General features: G+C 41.8%; 1 protein-coding gene across 1 annotated transcript in view; it reads right to left on the reverse strand.

Annotated features, from left to right (window-relative positions):
* The window catches only part of LOC109891572 (G-protein coupled receptor 22-like), a 32,334-nt gene extending 24,644 nt beyond the window's left edge, over positions 1–7,690 (reverse strand). Inside the window, exon 1 of the mRNA XM_031825225.1 lies at positions 7,309–7,690. The gene's annotated coding sequence lies outside the window, so the exon portion shown is untranslated. The remainder of the gene's footprint in view (positions 1–7,308) is intronic.
* Positions 7,691–18,420: the final 10,730 nt, after the last annotated feature.

The raw sequence follows: 18,420 nt of genomic DNA on the forward strand, positions 1-18,420 counted from the left end.
TGATTGCATACAAATGCACAGGCAATGTAAAATACTGTGTGACTACACAGCCTTTTTTTATTTATTTCACCTTTATTTAACCAGGTAGGCTAGTTGAGAACAAGTTCTCATTTGCAACTGCGACCTGCGAGCCTCTTTGATAACAGTAGGCCTATCGGTTATAGAGATACTTTAATGTAGTAATCCATAGGCTAGTTCTGAAACAAAACACTCAGATGCTATAGAAGTTTATATAGTAGCTTAGGCCTATATAAACACATACATACAGTGCTAGTCCAAAGTTTGGACACACCTACTCCTTCAAGAGGTTTTCTTTATTTTGACTATTTTCTACATTGCAGCTTAATAGTGACGACATCAAAACTATGAAATAACACATATGGAATCATGTAGTAACCAAAAAAGTATGAAACAAATCCAAATATATTTTAGATTTTAAAAGTATGCACCCATTGCTTTGAGGACAGCTTTGCACACTCCCAGCATTCTCTCAACCAGCTTCGCCTGGAATGCTTTTCCAACAGTTGAAATAGTTCCCACATATGCTGAGCACTTGTTGGCTGCTTGTCCTTCACTCTGCCGGCCAACTTATCCCAAACGATCTCAATTGGGTTGAGGTTGGGTGATTGTGGAAGCCCAGTCATCTGATGCAGCACTCCATCACCCTCCTTGGGTGATGGAGGGTGATGGAGTAAAAGTAACTTCCTCACCATTTTAGATAAGCATGCTCCGTTCAAAAAATGCAGAACTAAGAACAGATACAGCCCTTGGTTCACCCCAGACCTGACTGCCCTCGACCAGCACAAAAACATCCTGTGGCGGACTGCAATAGCATCGAATAGTCCCCGTGATATGCAACTGTTCAGGGAAGTCCGGAACCAATACACGCAGTCAGTCAGGAAAGCTAAGGCCAGCTTCTTCAGGCAGAAGTTTGCATCCTGTAGCTCCAACTCCAAAAAGTTCTGGGACACCGTGAAGTCCATGGAGAACAAGAGCACCTCCTCCCAGCTGCCCACTGCACTGAGGCTAGGTAACACGGTCACCACTGATAAATCCATGATTATCGAAAACTTCAATAAGCATTTCTCAACGGCTGGCCATGCCTTCCGCCTGGCTACTTCAACCTCGGCCAACAGCTCCGCCCCCCCCGCAGCTCCTCGCCCAAGCCTCTCCAGGTTCTCCTTTAACCAAATCCAGATAGCAGATGTTCTGAAAGAGCTGCAAAACCTGGACCCGTACAAATCAGCTGGGCTTGACAATCTGGACCCTCTATTTCTGAAACTATCTGCCACCATTGTCGCAACCCCTATTACCAGCCTGTTCAACCTCTCTTTCATATCGTCTGAGATCCCCAAGGATTGGAAAGCTGCCGCAGTCATCCCCCTCTTCAAAGGGGGAGACACCCTGGACCCAAACTGTTACAGACCTATATCCATCCTGCCCTGCCTATCTAAGGTCTTCGAAAGCCAAGTCAACAAACAGGTCACTGACCATCTCGAATCCCACCGCACCTTCTCCGCTGTGCAATCTGGTTTCCGAGCCGGTCACGGGTGCACCTCAGCCACACTCAAGGTACTCAACGATATCATAACCGCCATCGATAAAAGACAGTACTGTGCAGCCGTCTTCATCGACCTTGCCAAGGCTTTCGACTCTGTCAATCACCATATTCTTATCGGCAGACTCAGGAGCCTCGGTTTTTCGGATGACTGCCTTGCCTGGTTCACCAATTACTTTGCAGACAGAGTTCAGTGCGTCAAATCGGAGGGCATGCTGTCTGGTCCTCTGGCAGTCTCTATGGGGGTGCCACAGGGTTCAATTCTCGGGCCGACTCTTTTCTCTGTGTATATCAATGATGTTGCTCTTTCTGCGGGCGATTCCCTGATCCACCTCTACGCAGACGACACCATTCTATATACCTTCGGCCCGTCTTTGGACACTGTGCTATCTAACCTCCAAACAAGCTTCAATGCCATACAACACTCCTTCCGTGGCCTCCAACTGCTCTTAAACGCTAGTAAAACCAAATGCATGCTTTTCAACCGGTCGCTGCCTGCACCCGCATGCCCGACTAGCATCACCACCCTGGATGGTTCCGACCTAGAATATGTGGACGTCTATAAGTACCTAGGTGTCTGGCTAGACTGCAAACTCTCCTTCCAGACTCATATCAAACATCTCCAATCGAAAATCAAATCAAGAGTCGGCTTTCTATTCCGCAACAAAGCCTCCTTCACTCACGCCGCCAAGCTTACCCTAGTAAAACTGACTATCCTACCGATCCTCGACTTCGGCGATGTCATCTACAAAATGGCTTCCAACACTCTACTCAGCAAACTGGATGCAGTCTATCACAGTGCCATCCGTTTCGTCACTAAAGCACCTTATACCACCCACCACTGCGACTTGTATGCTCTAGTCGGCTGGCCCTCGCTACATATTCGTCGCCAGACCCACTGGCTCCAGGTCATCTACAAGTCCATGCTAGGTAAAGCTCCGCCTTATCTCAGCTCACTGGTCACGATGGCAACACCCATCCGTAGCACGCGCTCCAGCAGGTGTATCTCACTGATCATCCCTAAAGCCAACACCTCATTTGGCCGCCTTTCGTTCCAGTACTCTGCTGCCTGTGACTGGAACGAATTGCAAAAATCGCTGAAGTTGGAGACTTTTATCTCCCTCACCAACTTCAAACATCAGCTATCTGAGCGGCTAACCGATCGCTGCAGCTGTACATAGTCTATTGGTAAATAGCCCACCCTTTTTCACCTACCTCATCCCCATACTGTTTTTATTTATTTACTTTTCTGCTCTTTTGCACACCAATATCTCTACCTGTACATGACCATCTGATCATTCATCACTCCAGTGTTAATCTGCAAAATTGTAATTATTTGCCTACCTCCTCATGCCTTTTGCACACATTGTATATAGACTCCCCCTTTGGTTTCTACTGTGTTATTGACTTGTTAATTGTTTACTCCATGTGTAACTCTTTGTTGTCTGCTCACACTGCTATGCTTTATCTTGGCCAGGTCGCAGTTGCAAATGAGAACTTGTTCTCAACTAGCCTACCTGGTTAAATAAAGGTGAAATAAATAAAATTAAAATAAAAAATAGCCCTTACACAGCCTGGAGGTTTGTTGTGTAATTGTTCAGTTGAAAAACAAATGATAGTCCCACTAAGCGCAAACCAGATGGGATGGCTAGCCATGCTGGTTAATTGTGCCTTGAATTCTAAATAAATCACAGACAGTGTCACCAGCAAAGCACCCCCACACCATCACACCTCCTCCTCCTCCATGCTTCACAGTGGGAACCACACATGCTGAGATCATCCGTTCACCTACTCTGCGTCTCACAAAGACATGGCAGTTGGAACCAAAAATCTCATATTTGGACTCACCAGATCAAAGTACATATTTCCACGGTCCAGTCCATTGCTCGTGTTTTTTGGCCCAAGCAAGTCTCTTCTTCTTATTGGTGTATTTAATAGCGGTTTCTTTGCAGCAATTAGACCATGAAGGACTGATTCACGCAGTCCCCTCTGAACAGTTGATGTTGAGATATGTCTGTTACATGAACTCTGTGAAGCATTTATTTGGGCTGCATTCTGAGGTGCAGTTAATTAACTTATCCTCTGCAACAGAGGTAACTCTGGGTCTTCCCTTCCTATGGAGGTCCTCATGAGAGCCAGTTTCTTCATAGAGCTTGATGGCTTTTGCGACTGCACTTGAAGAAACTTTCAAAGTTCTTGACATTTTCCAGATTGACTGACCTTCATGTCTTAACTTCTTGCGTCGAGCCATCCCGGATCCGGGATCGTGAATACAGCCTCAAGCTCATTACCATAACGCAACGTTAACTATTCATGAAAATCGCAAATGAAATGAAATTAATATGCTAGCTCTCAAGCTTAGCCTTTTGTTAACAACACTGTCATCTCAGATTTTCAAAATATGCTTCTCAACCATAGCAAAACAAGCATTTGTGTAACAGCTAGCCCAGCTAGCATAGCATTTAGCGTTAGCATTAGCAGGCAACATTTTCACAAAAACCAGAAAATCATTCAAATAAAATCATTACCTTTGAAGAACTTCAGATGTTTTCAATGAGGAGACTCAGTTAGATAGCAAATGCTCAGTTTTTCCTGAAAGATTATTTGTTTAGGAGAAATCACTCCGTTTGGTGCGTCACGTTTAGCTACGAAAAAAGCCTGTATCCAGGAGTGTAATTATCCCCGCAGCTCATTAGCATAACACAACGTTAACTATTCATGAAAATCGCAAATGAAATGAAATTAATATGCTAGCTCTCAAGCTTAGCCTTTTGTTAACAACACTGTCATCTTAGATTTTCAAAATATGCTTCTCAACCATAGCAAAACAAGCATTTGTGTAACAGCTAGCCAAGCTAGCGTAGCATTTAGCGTTAGCATTAGCAGGCAACATTTTCACAAAAACCAGAAAATCATTTGAATAAAATCATTACCTTTGAAGAACTTCAGATGTTTTCAATGAGGAGACTCTCAGTTAGATAGCAAATGCTCCGTTTTTCCTGAAAGATGATTTCTTTAGGAGAAATTGCTCCGTTTGGTGCGTCACGTTTGGCTACCCAAAAAAAACGAAAATTCAGTCTTCAAAACGCCAAACTTTTTTCCAAATTAACTCCATAATATCGACTGAAACATGGTAAACGTTGTTTAGAATCAATCCTCAAGGTGTTTTTCACATATCTTTTCATGATATATCGTTCGTTGAAAGCCTCCTCTCTCCTCTCAATCACTGGATGACTGTGTGCAGCTTGTAGATTACGCACCAATTTAGACAAAGGACACCGGGCGGACCCCTGGTAAATGTAGTCTCTTATAGCCAATCTTCCAATGATATGCCTACAAATACGTCACAATGCTGCAGACACCTTGGAGAAACGATAGAAACGGCAGGCTCATTCCCGGCGCATTCACAGCCATATAAGGAGACAATGGAAAACAGAGCTTCAAAAATTCTGCCCATTTCCTGGTTGAAGTTTCATCTTGGTTTCGCCTGTAGCATGAGTTCTGTGGCACTCACAGATAATATCTTTGCAGTTTTGGAAACCTTAGAGTGTTTTCTTTCCAAAGCTGCCAATTATATGCATAGTCGAGCATCTTTTCGTGACAAAATATTGCGCTTAAAACGGGCACGTTTTTTTATCCATAAATTAAAAGAGCGCCCCCTATATCCAAGAAGTTAAAGTAAGGATGGACTGTCGTTTCTCTTTGCTTATTTGAGCTGTTCTTGCCATAATATGGACTTGGTCTTTTACCAAATAGGGCTATCTTCTGTATAACACCCTTAAGTTGTCACAACACAACTGATTGGCTCAAACGCAAGGAAAGAAATTCCACAAATTAACTTTGAACAAGGCACACCTGTTAACTTCTTGGCGCACCCATCCCGTTAGCGGGATCATTTTCATCAACATCCTCTGAATTGCAGAGCGCCAAAAAAATACTAAATACTAAAAATATTTAATTTTCATGAAATCAGAAGTGCAATATAGCAAAACACAGCTTAGCTTGTTGTTAATCCACCTGGTGTGTCAGATTTCAAAAAAGCTTTACAGCAAAAGCTATCCAAGCGTTTATGTTAGGACATCGCTCCCAGCAGACAAAACATCACAAACAGCTAGTAGCAAAGTAGATTGGTCACGAAAGTCTGAAAGGCAATAAAATTAATCGCTTACCTTTGATGATCTTCGGATGTTTGCACTCACGAGACTCCCAGTTACACAATAAATGTTCCTTTTGTTCCATAAAGATTATTTTTATATCCAAAATACCTCCATTTGGTTGGCGCATTTTGTTCAGAAATCCACAGGCTCGAACTGTCACGACCGGGCAGACGAAAATTCCTAATAGTATCGTAAAGTTCGTAGAAACATGTCAAACGTTTTTTATAATCAATCCTCAGGTTGTTTTTAGAATAAATAATCAATAATATTTCAACCGGACCGTAGCTTTTTCATTAGGAGAGAGAGAGAAATTGTCTGCTCCAAGCTGTTGCGCATGCAAAACTCTGCTGGCACCCAGCAATCCACTGACATGATGTGACCATTCTCGCTCATTTTTCAGAATAAAAGCCTGAAACTATGTCTAAAGAAAGTTCACACCATATTGAAGCCATAGAGAAAGGAATCTAGTTGATATCCCTTTAAATGGAGGGAAGGCATGCAATGGAACAGGGAGATTAGTTTCTCTTAGGCTCTTCCTTGTTGGATTTCCCTCAGGTTTTCACCTGCAATATCAGTTCTGTTATACTCACAGACAATATTTTGACCGTTTTGGAAAGTTTTGTGTGTTTTCTATCCTAATCTGAGAATTGTATGCATATTCTAGATTCTGGGCCTGAGAAATAGGCAGTTTCATCTGGGTGCGTTTTTCATCCAAACATCTAAATACTGCCCCCTACACTCAACAGGTTAATTGAAATATATTCCAGGTGACTATCTCATGAAGCTGGTTGAGAGAATGCCAAGAGTGTGCAAAGCTGTCATCATGCAAAGGGTGGCTACTTTGAAGACTTTCAAATATAAAATATATTTTGATTTGTTTAACACTTTCTGTTTTCCACATGATTCCATGTGTTATGTGTTATGCATTCACTATTATTCAAGAATTTAGAAAAAAGACAAATATCTTTAAATATATATATTTTTTAAATACCCCTGCTATGTGACAGTCAGTGGTGTTTGCAATGACAATATGCCTCTATAGTAGTCTAACATTTAGCCTACTTGCCACAATGAAGCATACAAAAAAACTAGACCATGTACTATTACAGCATACAGAGTAACAACTATGCACTTGGCGACTTATGTTTATTTGTCGTTCCAAAGCATCCATAAAAACAACCATTCGACAGAGACACTCCTCGGCAGGACAGGCTTTGGTAAGTATCCCATTACTGCCATGGCTACGTTAGGTTACTGAGCTGGTAATGACGCTCTATGGACGTCTCTTCCCGACCCTCTGGGCTGATCGCACACTTCTACCGACTCTGCGTCCTTGCCATGTGGTCTGAACTGCAACATGTGTGTTAATGTTGCATAATTCAACATTTTTCAATTCAACAATTTCTTCCAACTTCTCTTGTATCAATGTCTAAAACAAACAAATTATCCTTCAATAGATAAATGAACTCTCAAGATGCAGTATATATATATATATATATGTAGAGGATAACATGGTGGAAGGCTAACGGCAGCCTATAACCTATATAGTATTATAAACATAATGTAAATGGTTTAGTACTTTTTTTGACTTACCTCCTTGCGCCGGTTTAGGAGGGGAATTCCCGCTACATTCTACTGCAGGTGTCCGCGCGCTGCGCTATCTCTCGCGTGCACAGAGCACCAAAGCTCCAGGACAGCCCGCTTTCAGCGCGACGTGACCGGAATAATTTCGCGCCTTTAGCGCGGGATTGGTACGAAATCCTCCACGGGACAAGAAAGAGAGGTTAGTACCGACCTTTTTCTGTTCATAAATCAATTAATTCCTCAACCTTTTAGCGTTTTCCCTCTCTAGACGAAATCAGCTCATTGTCTCTACACAGAATGAAGCATCCCACACATGGATCAATCAAACGAAACGCATAGAATACACATGCACTGCAGCTGGTTGCCGCTCATAGAAGCGCAGCCAATCCAACCCTTCTCCAATATGGTCACTATCTGCAGGCATAAAGGAAGGCATGTGGGAAGGGGAGGCGGGTGGAGAAGGGGGGATTGAGCGCTATAGTTGGAGGGGGAATGGAATATGAGGGAGGGGGTGTGATGGGTATTGTTACAAGGACAACCTGAGATTCCTCAAGGGTGAATGCTCCCTAACAGTGATTCCTGAAACATTTCTGTTCCCTCTCACACACAGTACAACACTATATTACACCACCTCCACCTTCTCTATCTCTCAGGGTGGGTATGTGAGGACAAGATGAAAGAATGGCAGGTCCGCTTGATAAAAAATGGCCACTGTTTTCCTCTCTATTCAACAGATATTGTATTCAGACAATGTTCTGTTTCATTTGGTTATTTTCCTCTATTTTCCCCTGTATTTTCTAGAGGTGAGAGCTCCCCACAAGTAATCACACTGCCTTGAATATGAACGGGTGTCAGTGACGAGTGCAAAACTGAATTACTTTACACATTGTCTGATGTCAGACCCTGGCACAGAAATGTCAGTCATTGTCCATCCATATCAGACGTTTCAATCTCAATCTGTGAGAGGGTGAGAAGTTAAACCAAATAAATGATAAGATGAATAGGATGAAGAATAAAATAGGTGGCATATAAAAGGGAGAAAGCTGGAGGTTAGGTTTTTATGTGAACCTGTCAAAAATATGAATTTATGTCCAGTAAATTGTCACACTGACTTCATGATGAGATGCCATATAAGTGAAGCTCAATGTTTATAATTCAAACACTTCTTCCCTGTAAAACAAGGTAGTGTTTAGTGGAAAATATCCAGTGGCGACCCATCATTCAGGGCAGATGGGGCAGAGCCCACATTTTTAGATTTTTTGGGGGCATTAATATGTGACACATATCAGTTTTGCAAACAATGTAAAAAAATATAGATATATCATTGAGTTAAAAAAGTTGCATACACACATGGTCTCGTCTTTGTTTTCTTGGGTAAGGCAGCTCCAAAATGCAGGTGTTTCAGCCTAGCTCAGTACTTTCTGTGGTGGTGGGGCAAGCCAGTAGAAAATACGGAGCATTGAGCGGTGTTCTGTCATTCATGGGGATACTACTTCACCACCAAGTCTAAGGATAGAGCTCTAAAATTCCTGCCCCTTGTGTGCTGCTATAGAGTTACATTAGTAGTGCCCATCCAAGAAGGCTCAAGGTGATTGGCCACAGATAAAATGACGTCTAATCACGTTATATCTACAGTAGCTTTGATTGGACAACATCATACTTTCATACTTTCTTAGCTAGCAGTCATCATCATGAATCAAGCTGACAATCTACTGGCAAATCCTTTTTAATCCTTGTCATATGAAGATAATTAATGAAGAGAAATTATAGATCAAACGTATCGGTGCACATCGGCCATTGGACATAAACATTACACAGCAAGTTGGAAATCGCAAATTCAACAATGAGTGGTTTGGAAGGAATCAGTGGCTAACTGCAATCATTACAAAGCAATCATTAGCCTGTTATTCAGTGGAGTGGCTGTGTGGTCCCAAGTCTAAGATTAAGGGTCTCTTTTCCTAGTTTAAAATGATAAACATTCAACATTGTCCATGCTGTCAATGAAGCATGATTTGTGCCGCGCTCAAAATATGACTTTGGTGAGTTCAAGACAACTGGCAACTCTGGAGAAACGAGCTACGACTGAGAAAATGCATTTTAAACTTTCAGCCAACTCGTAATTGTAAATTTGGAACTCGGGCATCTTTCTAAAGCTACGACCTGAAGATCACTGACGTCATCATGATTCAACCCTTTTTTTCCAGAATTCCCAGTTGTCTTGAAAGCACTATAAATCCAGAGAATGACAGACTTTGATGACAAAGTCTGGTGACAAAATTTGCCCATGAAAGGACCGCCAGCACAGCACAACAAGGTGAGACTAAACATTTATTGTATGCTGCTGCATAAATTATGTAATATGCCAGGGAGATATGTATACTGCAGCTAAGAAAGTAATAGTAAGTGTATGTTGTGTAGTAGGCTGTTAGTAGCCCATGTGCCTCACCCTAATAATTTTGCCTACTGTTCTGACTTGGTGGTGCACATGTAGCCTATAACCTGTTTTTGAGAAATGTAATCATTGAATGTTGTAAGAGATTTCATTGTCTGCTTAAATGTGTCACGCATCCTCCTGCTCTCTCTCTCTCTCTCTCGCTCTCTGGCGCTCGAGGGAGCCAGGCTGCTCATCATTACACACACCTGTCACCATCATTGGGCGCAGCTGCGCAATATTGGACTCACCTGGACTCCATTATTTTGTTGATTACCCCCCTATATCTGTCTGCTCCCTGTGTCAGCATTGATGTGTTATTTTTTCCCTGTCCCGACGCTGTTCCTGTTCTATTTCATGTCCGTTGTTTATTAAATGTTCATTCCATGTACCTGCTTCTCGTCTCCAACGTAGCTCTCAGGTAGCTCATCGGTCTTCCATGCTTTAGCTGGCTCAAGAGGTCTTCTTGCCTCGGGTGGCTCGGCAGGCGCCCACCCCACGTCATGTTTCAGCCGGCCTGTCAGGCTCCCATGCCTCAGCGGGATCGTCAGGCTCTCACGCCTCAGCTGGATCGTCAGGCTCCCACGTCTCAGCCGGCTCGTCAGGTGTCTACGCCTCAGCCAGCTTGTCCAGTGCCCATGCCTCAGCAGTCCCACTCCCCCTCTCTGGCGCTCGAAGGTGCCAGGCTGCCCTTCATTACGCACACCTGTCACCATCATTACGCGTTACCTGTCACTATCATTTCCCCCTTTATTTTTCCCTACGGTTCTGACTTGTACACTGTAAAAATGGCCCATGTTCTGAATTCTGTTGCTCTACATTTCAAAAGAACTGATCAAATAGTTATATTGTGTACGTCTGTCCTAGCTCGCTCATTAATGTCTTAATCGAAATTATGGATTGCCTCTTATCCGCTTGTCGTCCCCATATGCCATAGTTTGTACATCTCAATTGTCAGTAGAAACCACACTTGTTTAAACAAATCAGCCATATCAGCTATGTTTTTTTAAAAGGCAGTAAATGAGGCTGAATGATCTGTTTCGCTGCCAGACAAGGCTCCGCTGATAGCCATTTGTAGTATAGTGCAAATAATGTATTGTTTAGTGTTGTGTAGTGTCTTTGCTGGCATGCATCCCACATTTACATTTTTTGCCCCACCAAGATTTACATGCTAAAACTGATAATATCACAGGGAGAAATTAAATATCAATGTGGACAGGGGGCCATGTCTACCAGAGATAGTCTGTGTCCTATGGTGTACTTTTACATTCTCTCTCTCTCTCTCTCTCTCTCTCTCTCTCTCTCTCTCTCTCTCTCTCTCTCTCTCTCTCATGGACACACACCCGCACGCACACACACACACGTGTTTACGTTTTAGTATTCAAAGACGTTCTCTACCTGTCTAACGATCAAACCCTTGCCATCGCCAAACGTGCACTAAACTTCACACAGCAAGGGAAAATACAGCAGTGTATTCAGGGAACAGCGGGAAATACAGACCAAGGGAAATGAGGGCAGATAAACAGAGGCCGGAGGGTGCTGCTGGGGAAAATTATGGAGTGAGTTCGGAGGCTCATGTTAGATTAGAACACAGTGATTTGACTGACATCTCTCTCTCTCTCTTTCTGCCTCTTTCTAAAACACACAATCTGGCCTTGTTACCCATCAGTATTGCTGATGACCTCAGTTGTATTAAAATGCAGAATGAGCCAGCGATCATGAGGGCCAGCCAAACGCCCATATACCAGACGCTACACTTGTGTCCTTGAGCCAGGGTGCAAAGACACACATGTATACATGCATACACACACACACTTGTATAATTGTATCAACCACTTACCTAACCAGGTAAAACTCTGAGCCCTTGCTCTGGGCTAGGGGCATCTTTTAGAGCAGATTACACTGTCAGGAAAACTCTTGACCCTGTATATAGTGTCACATCATTAAGACCTACTAGTGTCCTGTCTGACAGCAGGCCTGACTGCGCCCACATACTAGGTTCAGTTTGCTTGTAGCAGAACTCGGCTAAGCGAAGCAAACATCTGTGCCTTGCATACTCCCTTAAAATATATTTTGTTGAAAAACGAGAAAAAAGCATCAATATTACTGTTTGTCCCTTTTGAGACACCATAGCAACAACATAGACATGATATACACTTCCTCAAAATAGTCGCAATTAATCGAAGATAAACCAAGATATTTTGTAATACATTTTGATGTTTTTGCAGATGAGGTCTTAGTTGCAAAAGTTGAAAAAATCTAACTTAGATGTTTGCAAAAAATGTGGTATCTAACAAAAATGTGCATGAAAACTACGTAATGTTCCAAAATGCATACTTGTTTTTCTATCTAGAGCATATTATAGCGAGTATGTACCGGAAGTTCTATAAGGATACTTGGGAGGTCTGGAAAACAAAACGCACATGGGTGCATACTTTTTCATTCTCTTCACCGGGGAGGGTATCCCATAACAAATTGCGACACAGAGAAAATTCCCACTTCAGGGAAAATATTCCAGAGGATTAAGGATTAAATTTGTAAAATGTAAGTATTATGTTTATTTATTCACCAAATTATGTTAAAATGTTCAACTAATTTCTTTCATATGAATTCAAAAGTTGAGTCATTGCTCTTTACCCGGACAGTTCCTTAATCCTGAATTGGTAAACTTGCTCGCCAGCTAATGATGATTGTAGCAAATCTTTTTTTTCTATTTGTTTTCAGGGACAGATGGCAACTGATGCCTTCATTTCACTCTATGGCATTGGCTTGGCAGGACAAAATAGTAATTCCTGACTGGTTTAGAGGTAAGACATTTTAACAACATCTGATTAAAAATGTAGAAAAGGCAGCTAGCTGTGTTCTGTTTAATCTAGGTGTGCTAGCAAGCCAAGGTACTTGTGTATTCTTACATGATCAGTCAATAAATGCATGCATTGTCTATTTACCTAACGTTAGCTAACATCTGTCACTTCCCCTCCCCTCGTGTTTCACCATCCATATAAGGAAACATTTTTGAATAATGAAATGATCAATTAAATGTAAATCGGTGACAACTTGATCAAGCCTATGAATATGCAAAGCTGTTTACAAAACCATTGCACATTAAGAAAAACATACTTTTTTTGCAGTGAAGTAAATGTCTCCTCCCATGGCGTTAGGTTTCTTCACTGTTCTCCTCAGGTTTAAGCACATCCTACCCCATCACCCAGACAGAATTTTGGATCCTCTCGCCCACAAGGTAAATCACCCTATCCCAGGAGTTTATTCAGCAGTGTGCAACATCACTATGTTAGAAGTAGATCCACACATTATTCTCTATCATGCAGAATTGTCAGCTCATTGTAACATATGAAGCTCATTCTAAAATACAGACGTGGGCATTTTCTGCCCCAGGGAACTGCACTGTGCATGTTTTTATTCCTGCTCAGCAAAGACCACAATTAGTTGAATGAGGAGTTAGTGAAAGACTGGAAAAAACACTGCAAACTCCTGTGTATAAACAACCCATGGCTGTCGTGACAAAATTTGCCCTCATGTACTGAACAAGATATTGAATGTTAATCTCCTCGATGTCGCTCACTTGGGGATGCTAAAAGGTGTATTCTACAGAGCCATTTACTTTATGTTCGTATTCTTATCTTTTAGTATTTCTTATTTTTGTTGCATTGTCGAGAAGGAACCTGCAAGTAAGCATTTCGTTGGACCATGTGTATCTGGTACATACAACCAATAAAACTTGAAACTTGACTTGTTTTGTACAAGGGGCTGTGTTCTAAGGATTCATCCATAGATACAGGAAAGCAAATAAAAGGGTTAATACTTATAAAAAATGACAAGTGTTGATGTCTCGGCACTGTTCTGGTTTTGAGGCTTGGGCATCTGGGGGCTGCAGTTCATCTGTCTAATCCCCTGTAAGGAGAGAAAGGCATTAATAATATTACAATGGTGTATTCATTTAATGTAATATATATTCCTGTTTGAAATGCATACATATCATTAAATTGGACATGTTCTCCTCCATGTTCTCCTATAATGTGCCAGTGTTTGTTTTGTATCCAGTGCATTTAGCTTACGTTAGGATGAAGTAGTCTAGGCCTTCTAATCTAATTGTATTGCATCATATCACTTATCAATTAGCTATCAATGCGTAACGTGAATATAAAACCAAACTATCTTGAACATCAGTGTCATTTAATAATATGCATGGATGTAATACACTACATATACAGAAGTATGTGGACACCCCTTCAAATTAGTGGATTCGGCTATTTCAGCCACACCCGTGGCTGACTGGTGTGTAAAATCGAGCACACAGCAATCTCCACTGAAGAGCTCACACAAGCTCACAGAATGGGACTGCCGAGTGCTGAAGCACATAGCTTTTTTGATGCTGGCTACGTGATGATGCAGGCTACGTGATGATGCTGGCTACGTGATGATGCAGGCTACGTGATGATGCAGGCTACGTGATGATGCAGGCTACGTGATGATGCAGGCTACGTGATGATGCAGGCTACGTGGTGATGCAGTTTCCTGTTCATGTTAGAGGTCATGTCAAAGTATTTAGGTGCTCTGCGGTCTCCCATACTAGACGGTTTTCTCTCTCAGGAGTTCTTGGAAGATCGCCCTTGAAAGAACGGGAGAACGCAAGTACGCATTTTGGAACACAGCTTTCTCAAATCAAATCAAAGTTTATTTGTCACGGGCGCCGAAAACAACAGGTGTAGACTTTACAGTAAAATGCTTACTTACAGGCTCTAACCAATAGTGCAAAAATGTATTAGGTGAACAATAGGTAGGTAAAGAAATAAAACAACAGTAAAAAGACTGGCGATATACAGTAGTGAGGTTCTCTAATTGAATGACAACACTTCATTGAAGAATCCCGTCCATAGTTCCCAGTCCTACTAGGAGTAGTACTGTTGACCAATCACAGATGAAGGGGCGTAGACTTTGGCTACTGAACTTCGACTTGCCTCAAGAAAAAAATGTGTATGCACGAACAGCCAGAAAAAAACCTGCCGAACACCAAGACGAACGAAAGCGTAAACAAATGTCATCATAATATGTGTGGCAACCTTTTCAACTGGGAAGCATGTAAAAGGCTTTAGGAGATGTGGGCCTCCACCTGCCCAAGCAGCGGAGCATCGAAGAGCCCCAGCACCCCCACTTGTGACCCTGGCACAGTATCAACACAGGAACCCTCACATGGCTCGAGCTCTGGCAACACCTCAGTCAAGAGGACAAGCCTAGCCAGCACCACAGCCACTAGTGGGCGCACACACACACACACACACACACACACACACACACACACACACACACACACACACACACACACACACACAGGCCTATATAAACAGGGATGTACAGACAAGCACGTACATATCCACGCACACACTTACTCACTCAAACACACAAACATACGCAAGCATGCACAAACACACACTTGTGTAACACTCCCATGCACATTCTAGACAGGCTCTTGATCTTTGAAACAGCTGTGACCAAAGACCTCAGCAGCTGAGCATCTGTTAGGGACGTGCTGGAATGCACACACACACACTTGACTTGAGCTAAATGAGTTATCCCACAAAGACAATAGCAAATCATTATTGTCATGATACTTTTAAAACAATCTATTCAAATTAATTACATTCAGGAGGAGTAGTAGTGTTTTTGAAGACAACTGATCTTTCTTTACTTTATTGACTTTTTCACAAAGAACTTAAAGATGAATCCCAGGCACCTGGTCAATAATGGATTTGAGAATTAAATTAGGATGTGCTTTAAGCTGATTTACATTCAGACACAGCTTGCATCGCCTTTGAAGGCCGAGACGCAGTGACAGGAACCTCACGGCTGACCTTATTAGAGCCTCTGAGTGAAGACCAGCTGGAGTGGATAACGAAACTGAGACTGTGCAGTTTAAAATGTCACAACGCTGCTACAGGTGTCAGATCTTAACTTGATGATTATTTTTTCACAAATAATTTTCCTGCTGCATTAGGAAACTGAAATGAGCCTCGAGATTCTTAGAAAATGAGCAGTTCTCTTTCTCTCCATGCAGGTGCAGTCGAGTCATTGAGATCAGGCCTGCTATCAAAATAATATTCTCTCTCGCTCGCTCATAACGCTAGGCCAAGGTCCTATTACTGCAACATTCAAATGTACGAAAATGTATCTGAAATGCAGGCATACACATCAACAACCGCCGTTTTATATACACTGATCCAAAATATAAATGTAAAGTGTTGGTCACATATTTCATGAGCGTGTATGGCGAGTGGTTTGCTGATGTCAGCGTTGTGAACAGAGTGCCCCATGGTGGGGTTGGGTTATGGTATGGGAAGGCATAAGCTACAGACATCGAACACAATTGCATTTTTATCGATGGCAATTTGAATGCACAGACATACCGTGACGAGATATTGAGGCACATTGTCGTGCCTTTCATCCACCGCTATCACCTCATGTTTCAGCATGACAATTCACAGCCCCATGTCGCAAGGATCTGTACACAATTCCTGGAAGATGAAAATGTCCCAGTTCTTCCATGGCCTGAATACTCAGCAGACATGTCACCCATTGAGCATGCATGGGATGCTCTGGATCGAATTGTACGACAGCATCAGTGGTGGTCAGTGCTGTTTAAGATGAGGGAGGATGATTTATTTTTTATGAGCATGGCCTTATTTCTATTACAGCATATTGGATGACTCTCATTCATATTCCATTAACCCAGGACAATGTAACAGCATTAGGTTTAGGCTACTACATGTTGCTAAAGTTTTTTTTAATCCTAAAAAACTCTCCAGTCCCTAATGATTACAAGCATAACCACTATGCTTGAAAATATAACAAGTGGTACTCAGTAATGTGTTGTATTGGATTTGCCCAAAAAATAACAGTTTTTATTCAGGGAAAAAAGTTAATTGCTTGCCACATTTAATTGCAGTATTATTTTAGTGTCTTGTTGCATTCAGGATGCATGTTTTGGAATAATTGTATTCTGTAGAGGCTTCCTTCTTTTCACTCTGTCAATTAAGTTAGTATTTTGGAGTAACTACAATGTTGTTGATCCATCCTCAGTTTTGTCCTATCACAGACATTAAAATGCAATGCTCAACTGAGGGATCTTACAAATAACTGTATGTGTGGCATACAGAGATGAGCTAGTCATTCAAAAACCATGTTAAACACTATTATTGCACACAGAGTGAATCCATGCAACTTATTATGTGACTTGTTAAGCACATTTTTACTCCTGAACTTATTTAGAATTGCCATGGTAAAAGGGGTTGAATACTTATTGACTCAAGACATTTCAACTTTAATGTTGTATTCATTTGTAAACTATTTCGAAAATCATAATTAGATTTGACATTATGGGGTATTGTGTGAAAGCCAATGACAAAACATCTCAGTTTAACCTGGTGTCCTAGTTTCAGGCTGTAACACAACAAAATATGGAACAAGTCACTGGGTGTGAATGCTGTAATTTTCTCTTGTCACTCTCCCTTCCCCTATTGTGTTTCACCATTGGGTTTGGTGTTACTAGTTCAAATTAGTGGCTAAATTATTCTACTCCTACTGTAAACAACTGGACCAATACAAAAAAATATGCAAAACAGTTAACAAAATGATTGCACATTAATAAAGGTAGCTAGCTTATTCTAAAATACAGATGTGATTTCTGTACCAGGGGGTTGTACTGTGTGCAAGCCTTCAATGTAGACCACAATTTGTTGAATGAGGTGTTAGTGAATGGCTGGAACAAAAACCTTAAAACAGGTCTATAAAAAAAACTATGGCTGTCATGACTAAATTTGCCCTCATGTACTGAACAAGCTTATGAATGTTGGAGGTTAACCTCTTTGATGTGCCTCACTTCGGAGTGACTTTTTTTGTACAATGGGCTGTGTTTCAAGGACCCATGCACAGACACAAGTTTGAATCCAGGCTGGTTTGAATCCAGGCTGCATCACATCTGGCTGTGATTGGGAGTCCTATAGGGCGTCGCACAATTGGCCCAGTTAAAAAAGAACATGAGTGAAAAAACACAGGAATCGCCCCATCAACATTTGTGGCCCTGAAGAGAGATAGAGATTAAGATAAAAGAGAGAGACATTTGAGTGAACAGAAGAGGAGAATGAAACGTGTGTCACTGAGCCTATGAGCCCTTTGAGCCATTGTGGCTCTGACCTTGAGTTACTGTCTGGGGTTAGTCAACAAAAGGACCACGACAGACAGCGAGGATTATGCAACAGGTAGATTGGTGGAGTGGATAAGACGGACAATAAAAGAGAGGGAGAGTTAGAGAGCAAGAGAGAGAGAGAGGGATGTGTGATGGAAGGGAAGAAGTGAAGCAGCTGTTTGATCAGAGCTAATTAGGACATTGAATCATTGATGAGACCTACATTTACCTTACGAACATTAAAAGGATAGAAAATCAGGGACAGAGAGGAAGCTCTTTAAATACCACCCCTGAAGTGTGTTTATAACATACTTTTTCATCATCTTATTACCAAACCCAGCTAGCACATTTGGTTCCTTAGAAGTTGTGGGAACTAATGTTTTTGGTTTCACATTGGTTGTGGGAATGAAGCTTCCTAAGTTTCCTGACCGATAAAACAGAAATGCAAATTTCACCTGTTCTGGGAATTTTAGTTTGCAGGGAGGTTCTG

This window comes from Oncorhynchus kisutch, linkage group LG5 (assembly GCF_002021735.2).
Source record: "Oncorhynchus kisutch isolate 150728-3 linkage group LG5, Okis_V2, whole genome shotgun sequence".
Taxonomy (NCBI): Eukaryota; Metazoa; Chordata; class Actinopteri; order Salmoniformes; family Salmonidae; genus Oncorhynchus; species Oncorhynchus kisutch.